An 11,255-nucleotide genomic window follows, 5' to 3' on the forward strand; every position below is an offset into this window, starting at 1 on the left:
ACGGGCACCTGAAGTACTCAGGGATGCCCTCACAAGAATGGGGTACGATGCCCAACTCATCGACCGCCAGTTACGACATGCCACAGCAAGGAACCGTAATGACCTCCTCAGGAGACAGATACATGCTGCAACCAACAGGGTACCCTTCGTTGTTCAGTATTTTCCAGGAGCTGAAAAACTATGCCATCTTCTTCGTGACCTGCAAAACATTATCAACGAGGATGAGCACCTCGCCAAGACCTTCCCCACACCTCCGCTACTTGCCTTTAAACAACCGCCAAACCTCAAACTGATCACTGTTCGTAGCAAGCTGCCTGGCTCTCAGGACAACTCCATACAACCCTGTCACGGTAGGCGTTGCAAGACATGTCAGAGTGTGGACATAGATACCACCATTATACGTGGGGATAGCTCCCACCTTGTACATGGCAGGTACTCTTGTGACTCAGCCAACGTTGTCTATCTTATACGTTGCACACAAGGATGCCCTGAAGCATGGTACATTGGGGAAACCAAGCAAAGGCTCCGACAATGGATGAATGGGCACCGCACAACAATTAACAGACGGGAATGTTCCCTCCCAGTTGGGGAACTCTCCAGTGGTCTAGGACATTCGACCTCTGACCTTCGGGTGACCATCTTCCAAGGCGGACTTCGGGACAGGCAGCAGTGAAAAGTGGCCGAGCAGAGGCTGATAGCTAAGTTCGGTTCCCATAGGGAGGGCCTCAACAGGGACCTTGGGTTCATGTCACATTACAGGTGACCACCATTGCACTATATGCACACACACACACACAGGCACTCCTAGACACACATACACACGGTCACACACACACAAACACCCCCACACACCCTTACAGACACACACACTCCCACACCCACACAGGTATCCTCTCAGAGACTTAGACCACTCTATACTCATGCGTACACACACATACACTCTCTCTCTCACAGACACTCACAACCCCCACCCCAGACACGCGCACACACTCTCATACTTACACATGCACCCCCTCAGAGACTTAAGACACTCTACACTCACTACACACACACACAAACACACATACACTCTCTCTCACACTCTCAACCCCCAACCCAGACAGACAGACACATACAGACACATACAGACAAAGACCCACATGCACACATATATTTTGTGGGGTGAATTTGTGCTTGCAGAGTTACATTGTACTTTGCTCGAAAACTGCATGAATTCATGTAAAACTCTGTTATCTCACTTTTTCGATTAGAATCAATTGAAACATCATGGTATAGACAGAGAACACAGGGGGCTAACACCTTCATATTGTCTAGCTATCACCCATTGTTACAGCTAACCTGAGAATGCAACTTTAAAAAAATGGTTTTGTGATTTTCACATGAAAGAAGTGAAACTATCATGGTATTCAAACAGATGAAAGACTCAACAGACAATCAAAGTATTTTTCAATGTATAATTTTAGTTACATCACACTGTAAAGTTTTGCTATAAATTCTGTGTTTTAGGATTGAGCCCTCCACTATTACCTGATGAAGGAGCGACGCTCTGAAAGCTAGCGTCATTCCAATTAAACCTGTTGGACTATAACCTGGTGTTGTGATTTTTAACTTTTTACACCCCCGTCCAACACCGGCATCTCGCCTCAGGCGACTGACTGTGTGGAGTTTGCACACTCTCCCCGTATCTGCTTGGGTTTCTTCTGGGTGTTCCGGTTTCCTCCCACAATCCAAAAACGTGCAGGTTAGGTGAACTGGCCACGCGAAATTGCCCGTAGTGTTAGGTGCAGGGGTAAATGTAGGGGAATGGGTCTGGGTGGGCTTGTTGGGCCGAAGGGCCTGTTTCCATACTGTAAGTAATCTAATCTAATCTCCAAAACACAGCTACTGAAAGCTAAACTGAAAATCCTGATTCTTCGGGAGCTTGACCGCACCCATTCAGGCTGCTTCAATTGTTCCAAAGTTTACAACTTCTCGTCGTTTTAATAAAAAGACAACATACACCTCTTAAGGTATAGTATTGTCACAGCAATCACATTCAGATTGCCATTCTGCTTCTTTTGACTTACCCTGACCTGAAGCTCCACCTTTTTAGCCTGGGTGCCCAATTCAGACCACTTGAAAGTCGCAGAGCCTTCCAGTTGTGGGAGTTTTCTAACATAGCACATAATCAGCACTGCAGGCCTAAGCACACATTTTTACTGCATTTGCTGTCATATTCCAGAATTTAAAGGTCTAAAAGCCTCTTTGACCAGGACAAAAAAGTGAGGTGAGTGTTTGAACAGGATTGCAGCTAAGTTGGAAAGGATGTAGGGTGCTAGTCAGGTAATGGTTTAAGGTGGCAGGAAAGTGGGTAAGGGTTAGGGTGGCACAGATGTCAGAGAATTGCTTGTTTCAGGGGGTAAGGGATAGTTGGTTGAAGGATAGTTGGGCGTCTGCAGTGGGGTCAGTCTGAGTGATTGATGGGATCAGTGTGCTATCCTGGTGATCAATATGGACCAATTCAGTGCCTCCCCCACCTCCCTGCAGGCAGACTTACTCACTGCCCATGAGGATTGGAACCCAAACGCTCACACAGGTTTTTTCATTCTTCCCCACTGAGGCCTGGAGAGTCCACATGTGGGTTTGGAAGGCTAGCTTGCAGACATCCTTCAACATTTTTGAATCAAACATCTTCTGGGAGAGAGAAGTTGTTCTGACTGAATACAGTCATCACTGCCCTTAAAGCATACATGGTTGATATGAATATTTAAAGCAATCAGTTGGATGAATTCCATTTTTGAAATCAGTTTTGTTGGTTTAAAATGATCATCATTGCCTTTTTAGCTTAACACTTGACCCAAAGTGAAAGTTCATTAGATCATTGCAGTTTCCCAAATCAATTTGAACAATATTCAGATTTAACTTGTTCAGTGTTGCCGATCATGGAGTTAATCAATCGGGCAACTCAAACCACCTTGAGATTTGATAGGCTTACTCTCCTACCTTTACATCTTAAATACCAAACTAAATGTAAAATTTTCACACCAAGTTTTTAATAGGCACTTCCCCTGTTCCTGGTGCTCACCATCCTCTTATGCTGGTTCACAAGTAATTCCACAAGTTGGTGGAAAGCGAATGAGTTTGGCTGGAAATTTTAATCTTGCCCTCAATCCAGATAAGTAGCACCTGGTCTCTCAACTGTGCTCTAAGTGAATACATTGGATTCCGATCTCTGGTCAGCATAATTCATGGTTTACTGGTCTTGGTGCACACCTCTGATATTTTGCAGCAGTGGTATGACTGGTGATCAACACTTGTGGCAAGTCATTGAGTGATAGCAAGTAAGCTCTGTTTACCTGTCTTCCCATTTCAACACCTCTATCATCACACCACAACTTTTATCCGTGGTATCTAGCACTTATTACCTTGACAAACCAAGCACAGCTAGATTATTAGGGTAATGAACACTTAGTGAAACAAATTCATTCGCAGGTCAGCCTTGTGTTTACTCAACTAACTAGTATAAAATGTACTGTTCTTAACTATTCCCAGAGGAGCAGTTGGATAATCACCAAGTCTAAATGAAAGTGTTCTGGATTAAGTAGGGCTGACTACACATGAAATTTTATGGAGACTCAGTTTACCATTAGATTTACATACTGGAAATTATGTGCGATTCCAAAATATGTCCAAGCAAAATTCATCCATAAGGCCAAGTTCAGAGTGAACTGGCATATCCTGTTAGATCATCTGTCACAGAATTAGACAGGTAAACATGCAATAACACTTCTCAGGTCAGTCAACACCTGTAGTGGAACAACCAAGTTAACATTTCATGTGTAGATCCTCAGTCAGTACAGAAGAGACCTTGTATTACTCTTACTGAACTGTTTTAGAAGACGATGGTTGCTTGTGGTCTTTGCCTAAATTATTTGTATATGTAGTTGCAGCTGAACAGACAGCATACCTTATGTTTTAAGAAATGCTTCCAGCTATTTAATGCCCTTTCAACTTTGGAGAATGATTTCCTTCCAAAACTATGTACAGTTATTGGCTTGTGTTCTGAAGATTTACTTTTGCGTTTGGTTGAATTGATGAATGAAATAAATTCAAGCCATGGTGAACTGATGAACATAAATTTGATTCCTGAGTATGCTATTTTTGCATTGGTTTTCAGAATGGATAAATAAAAGATTTGCATCAAATAGCATATTTCACAAGCTCATGGTGTCTCAAATGCTTAAAAGCCAACTAAGCATGTTTAAAGTGGTCACTTTCAATATAAGGAGAAGTGGAAACTAATTTGCACACAGCAAAGTCTCTCAGATAACAATGAGAGAGTGATTGGCTGGTTGAGAGAATTATCATTGGGCAACACAGATGGGGAAGCAACCGTCACTTTTCCTCAAAATTGAGCCATGGGATCTTTTACATTAAAGTGAACAAGACAGGCCAACCATTTTATGTTTCAGCACAAGGCAAGACCTCTGACAATGCAGCACTCCTCTACAGCATGAACTAGTTTATACATGTAGGTCTCTGGTAGAGATTTGAACTCATGAACTTTTGACTTCAAGACAAGAATGGTACAGCTGAGGCAAATTTAGGTCCTTGTTCTCGTAGTGTTTAGTGGGTCTTTCCTGCAATTCTACTGGCTTCACTAAAAGAGCAGGAATAACTGAGTAAACAGCTATATTTAGTCTGGGGCAATTTACCCTTCATTCCTGATCCAGTACATTTGTGCAATTAGAGAAAGGAATTAGCTGAGATTTTTTTTCTCCCAGGCCTGCTGATACCCCATATCGAAGAAGAATCCAATGAAAAATGATGAACTTCATTCCAACAAAACACTTGTGGAACTCAGTTCTAGCATAAAAAATTACAAGAATTATTTTAGAAATAAATATTAAAGAAAATATGGGAATTGTTTCGACATGTGAAATGTTAGAATTTAGAACTATGTTAACAAGGATTTTGTTCTGAGACCAAATTATCATATCGGCCAAAGTCTACAGAGACTGCATATAGAAGCATAAATAAATACTGGATCATAGATGCTGGAATTTAACATAAAGGATACCAAAAATATTTTCTCCCAGAAAGATATCAGAAGATAAGTGGGCTATCTCCGGTCAGCAGGCTAACTCGCAATACTGAATGTTAGGATATACATCCCTTACAAATAGCCATGTAAATTTCTGGAGTCCCCATTTGATAGTTCAACTACACTACATCCTTATTGGCAAAATAATGTTTGAAACCCAAATAGGAATTACTTTAATTCATATGGACACAGAAATGCTATTTGCTGAAATGTTAGCCTGGAACACTAGATGGCAGTCTTTGTTTGAAAATCACGGCCCATCCCCCACAGATTTATGTGAGAAAAGTACATTAAAATGAGTCACAATATGTGGTTGGGAAAATTAAAACTGCGCAACACTCTGTACATTTATTTAAGTGCCTTAAAGCTTGACAATGAAAAACATCTACCAGGGTTTGTTTAAATCAACTCCGACTGATGGGATGGAACCCTCTATGTCAATTGATTGCAATGGACATCAATTGCATTAAATTGGAACTTATATGAGATTTAAGATCCAAAATGAGATATACCTCAGCAACAATTGGAGCAAGACTTTTCCTTTATAGAAAATGATATTTCTTAAAATCTGGCAGAATCTGTCTTTCTTTTGTGGTTGCTAATGAACTGTTAACAAGATTACAGCAAAAATTCAGCTTAACACCCCTGCTTCATGTCAGTGATTACCTTTTGCCAATTGCAACACAGCTGCATAATAACCTTTCTAATGCTGCTACAACAGCCAACAATCCATTTATCCATTTATAAATATCAGAAAGCTATCAAAATGCAACACCTCACACTTATCTAAATTAAACTCCAGCTGCCACTCCTTAACTCATAGGACAGTTTGATCAAGGTCCCGTTGTATTTTGAGATAACTCCTTCACTGTCCACTACACCAACAATTTTGGTGTCATCTGCAGACTTACTAACCGCAACTCCTGTATTCACATCCAAATCATGTATATAAATGGTGGAAAGCAATGGACCCTTGCAGCACGCCTCTGGTTTCCAGTCCAAAAAAGCAAATTTTGTATCCAATTGGCTAGCTCCCCACGGGATTCCATTTGATCTAACCTTGTTAGTTCACCGTGTGGAACCTTGTTGAATGCCTAGCTGAAGTCCATACAGACAATGGCTACCGCTCTGTCTTTATCAACCTTCAAATAATTCAATCAAGTTAGCGAGACATGATTTCCCACGCACAAAGCCACGTTGACAATCCATAATCAGTCCTGGCATTCGAAACATGTAAATTCTGTTTCCCAGAATCCCCTCCAACAACATACCCACCACTGATTAAAAACCAAAAGACCAATGGATGCTGGTCTGGGGAAGGGTCACCTGACCCAAAACATTAACTCTAATTTCTCTTCACAGATCTTTTCCAGCAACTTCTGTTTTTGTGCCCATTACTGACATCAGCCTGTTCGGTCTATAGTTCACTGGCTTTTCTTTACCATCTTTCTTAAATAATGACACCACATTAGCCAAGCTCCGGTATTCCGGCACCCCACCTGTGGCTATCAATGATACAAGTATCTCAGCAAAGAGTCGAGCAATTGCTTCCCTAGCTTCCCACAGTGTTCTGGGATACTCCCGATCAGGCCCTGTGGATTTATTCACCTTTATGCGTTTTAAGACATCTAGCACCTCCTCTTCTGTAATATGAACACTTTTAAAGATATCACTATTTATTTCTCCAGGTGTTCAAGCTTCCACAGTAAATACTGATGCAAAATACTCATTTAATATCTCAACCATCTCCTGTGATTCCACACATAAATAGCCTAATTATTTTTAAGGGGCTCTATTCCCTCCTTAGTTACTCTGTTTCCGTTATTGTACTTATAGAGTCTCTTTGGATTCTCCTTAACTCTGTTTGCCAAAGATATCTCATGTCCTCTTTTCATAGTCGTAGAGATGTACAGCATGGAAACAGACCCTTTGGTACAACTCATCCATACAACCAGATATCCTAAATTAATCTACTCCTATTTGTCAGCATTTGGTCCATATTCTTCTAAGCCCTCCCTATTCATGTACCCATTCAGATGCCTTTTAGATATAGTAATTCTACCCGGCTCCACCACTTCATCTGGCAGCTCGTGCCAAATACGCACCACCCTCTGCATGTAAAAGTTGGCCCCTGGGGTCCCTCTTATATCTTTCTCCTCTCACCTTAAACCTCTAGCTTTGGTCTCATCTATCCTGGGAAAAAGGCCTTGGCTGTTCACTCAATCCATGTCTTTCATAATCTTATGAACCTCTATAAGGTCAAGTGTATTCCTACTGCCCTTATACTACACTTAAGGATTCACTTGATTCCAGCTGTCTATACCTGACATCTTCCTCCTTTTCTCAACCAGATCCTCAATTTTTCTAGTCATCCAGCAGTACCTACATTTACCAGAAACATACCGTCTCTGAACTCCCGTATTCTCATTTTCCAACTGTCCCTTTACCTGTAAATAGTCTGTCCCCATAAACTTTTGAAAGTTCTTGCCTAATACCATCAAAATTGGTGTTACTCCAGTTTAGAACCTTAACTTTTCCATCAGGTCTATCCTTTTCCATAACTATTTTAAAACTAATATGATCACTGGCTCCAAAGTGTTCCCTCACTTCTTAGAGATCCTCCCCCCTCCACCCCAACTAGTTTAAAGCCTCTCAAGTAGCGTTAGCAAATCTCAGGCTATCGGCCCCTTTCAAATTCAGATGCAACCCTTCCTTCCTTTCTAGGTCACCTCTACCCTAGAAGAGATCCCAATGATTCAAAAATGTGAGTCCCTGACCCCTGCACCAGCCATGCATTCATCTGCCCTATCCTCCTATTTCTACTCTTGGCACTAGGAGTAATCCAGATATTATTACCCTCGAGGATTTACTTTTTAACCTCCTGCCTAATTTCCTATATTCACCTGCAGAACTTTGCCCCCTTCTTTGCTTATGTCATTGGTACCAATATGTACAATGGCCTTCTGTTGGTCACTCTCCTTTTTCAGAATATTCTGCAGCTTCCCCGAGGGAGGCAACACACCATTCTGATGTCTTGCTGTTGGCTGCAGAAAAGTCTGTCAGTGCCACTGATTAGACAGACCCCCATCACAATCGATAGCTTGGAACCTGACATAACCCCATTACAGTAGAGCCAGTCGCAGTACCAGAAACCTGGCCGTCAGAATTATATTTCCCTGAAATGCCATCGCCCCAACATTATCCAAAAATAGCATACTTGTTTGAGATGGGGATAGCCACAAATGGACTCCTGCACTACCTGCCTACCTCTCCTACTTTTCCTAGTGGTAACCCATCTACCTGACCATTTCTGAAGTTTTTCTTCCTTCCTGAAACTGCCATCCATCACATCCTTGGCTCCTGTAAATTCCTCATTTCCTCTAACTGCTGCTCCAACTGATCCATGTGATCAGTAGGATATGAATCCACACTTCCTGCAGACATAATCTCCAGGAGCATTCAAATTTTCTCTAGTTCCACACATTTATCAGGAAGAGCACATCACTCTACTAGGAGCCATCTTGAAACAATCTACAGACCCAGAATATATTTAAAAAACAATCATAACACACTTCCTCAAAAACCCAGTGTTAAAACTGTCATACTGTTCTAGCATAACTTATAACTGATCTTTTATATTAAAAGTTTAATCAAGAGACAGATCTTAGCATAACATTTAAAAAAAAACCTCACCCTACTCCCTATTATAGATTTCCAAAAAAAGTTTATAAACTTTATGTCCTAAGATCAAACACTGAGCTGATCAGCCTCCGAAATCACTGATCGCTCCCAAATGCAGGTAAAAGTCTCTTACTGAGGTGTCTCAAGGTCAGTTGTGAAACTGCACTGCACAGTTAGTTTTTCTATGACCAGTCTCCAGGTGGTTCTAATTTCACAGTCAGCCAGCTGTGAAAGTTCACTGCTTGATTCTTTTTTATAAAAAAGAAAATTTTTTTGGATATTGCAACAATACAAAACAAAACAATACAAAGAAACCCACTAATTACATAAATGAATAACTAATAACTAACTGAAAAATCATGACAGTAATACTAATACAGTAATAAGAATTATTATAATACAGCTCAATGAAACAAAGTGATGGCCCTTGACCATTGAGAGCATAAATTCATACATATTCATGTATCCGTAGTTCCTCCTCTCTGGATACCAGATTTATTAAACAGAATCGTTATGGCTATATAAGGGCCCTTATTAGTATGGCAGATAAATCTGCACCCAAGTAGTCCAAGCAGGGTGGCCACATCTAAAGGTTTTCAGTTTTATGGTGCACCATACTTGTGAGAAAGTCCAAAGGGATGTGTTCCACGTCTAGCTTATGCTAGCCTGATAGCCGCAGGGGATTTTCCGACACCTTCCCTAACAATGTTCTTTCTTGCACAAAAAATGAGGACACTATAAAGCTTTTCTTTGTGCACATCTAATGGAAATTAACAAAGCCAAGGACAAGAGATACCAGGCCCATCTCCACCTCTATCCCCAAGACCCTCTCTATTTCGCCTACCACAGTGCTCCAGTATGCCCCACAGCCTGTAGCAGGGCCAGAGACAATAAGTGAGCGTACCCATGCTCGTTTTGCATTTCGGACCCACTTTAAATTTTGAGAAGCAGTCAGGAGCCAAGTGGACCATGTGGAGAATTTTCAATTGCAAGGCATGGGTCCTGTTGCCAATCGAGATTCTCCTTTCATTTTCCCAGATAAACTCCCATACTTCAGCTCCCTCTCTGATACCTTACAGAGCGGTTCGGTCTTGTCCAAGGGATCCTCTCCCAATAGGTGATAGACATTGCTGACAGAAAGTCTATTCTCAGCATTTAGCACCCTCTTCTCCGTGTCGGACCTATAACAATCATTGAGAAGTGTGATCTCTGTTTGTATGAAATTTCTAATTTGGAAAAAAACGGAAGAGGTCCCTACTGGTCAATTCATATTTCAGAGCCAGCTGGTCAAAGGACATCAATATGTCCCCTTCAAATAAATCACCTAAGCAAGATGCATCCCTAGCTGCCTAATGTTTAAACCCTGAGTCCATCAACCCTGGCTGAAAACCAGGCATACCAACTATGGGTATTAAAAAAATCATGTTTTGGCAATATTGCCCTCACTCTCACACATTATCCTCCACATCTTAACAGTATTAATTACTATTGGGCTATGGCAATATTCCTTAACTGTCTCAAGCTAGTAAGGGGGCCTGAGATGCTTCGATTTCCAACCAAAATGAGTGAAGGTCCCCCCTGGGCCCAGTCATTCACATAAAGTAGTAATGAGCTTAATTGATAGTTTTTGATATCTGGGAGGTCCACTCCTCCCAGTCTGTAGGGTATCTACAATTTAGTCAGTTTAATAAGAGGTCGCGTGTGATACCTACTAAAGGAACTGAACCAGCCGTTCAAGTCTTCTAAATATTTGCTTAGTAAAAAGCAGAGGAAGCACTTGCATAGGATACAGCAGATTGAGGAGAATATTCATTTTATTGAGGGTTATTCGACCTAACCAAAAGATCGGAAGCGCCTTCCATCTGCAAAGGTTTTGTTTGATTCTGTTGAATAAATGGGCAAAATTGATTTTAAATAGCCGATCAAAGACGGGAGTAATGAATATACCGAAGTAGAGAAAACGGTCCTGTGACCATCTAAAGGGAAATTGAAGTTCGCCCTCAGTACGAGGCATTTCCGGGGGAAGCTACCCATAGGCATTGCCTCTGATTTCACAAAATTGATCTTGTAAGCCCAAAAAGCCACCAAACGAATTAATGCATTGTATCAGATGAGGCACCGAAACTGTTGGGTTTGATAAAAAGGCAAGAACGTCATCTGCAGACGATGCAATCTTATGTGACTTTATTGGGATCCCTCCGTATTGCCTCTGCCAGCGGTTCAATGACCAGTGTAAAAAGCAATGGTGATAACGGACTGGCCTGTTGACTGCTCCGAAGGATATTAAAATTGCTTGACTGCGCACCATTGGTGAGGACTGCGGCAGGCGGGTCACTTTACGAAACCTTTACCCATCTGATAAAGACCTCACCCAAGCCAAACCACTTTAAAGTATAAAAGAGATATGGCCACTCGACCCGATCTCCATGTCTAAAGAGATCACCAATCTCTGTACCGATCGTTGTTGACATTCTTGGATCATATTAAGTAG

The sequence above is a fragment of the Chiloscyllium plagiosum genome, chromosome 14 (assembly GCF_004010195.1).
Source record: "Chiloscyllium plagiosum isolate BGI_BamShark_2017 chromosome 14, ASM401019v2, whole genome shotgun sequence".
In the NCBI taxonomy this organism is placed as follows: domain Eukaryota; kingdom Metazoa; phylum Chordata; class Chondrichthyes; order Orectolobiformes; family Hemiscylliidae; genus Chiloscyllium; species Chiloscyllium plagiosum.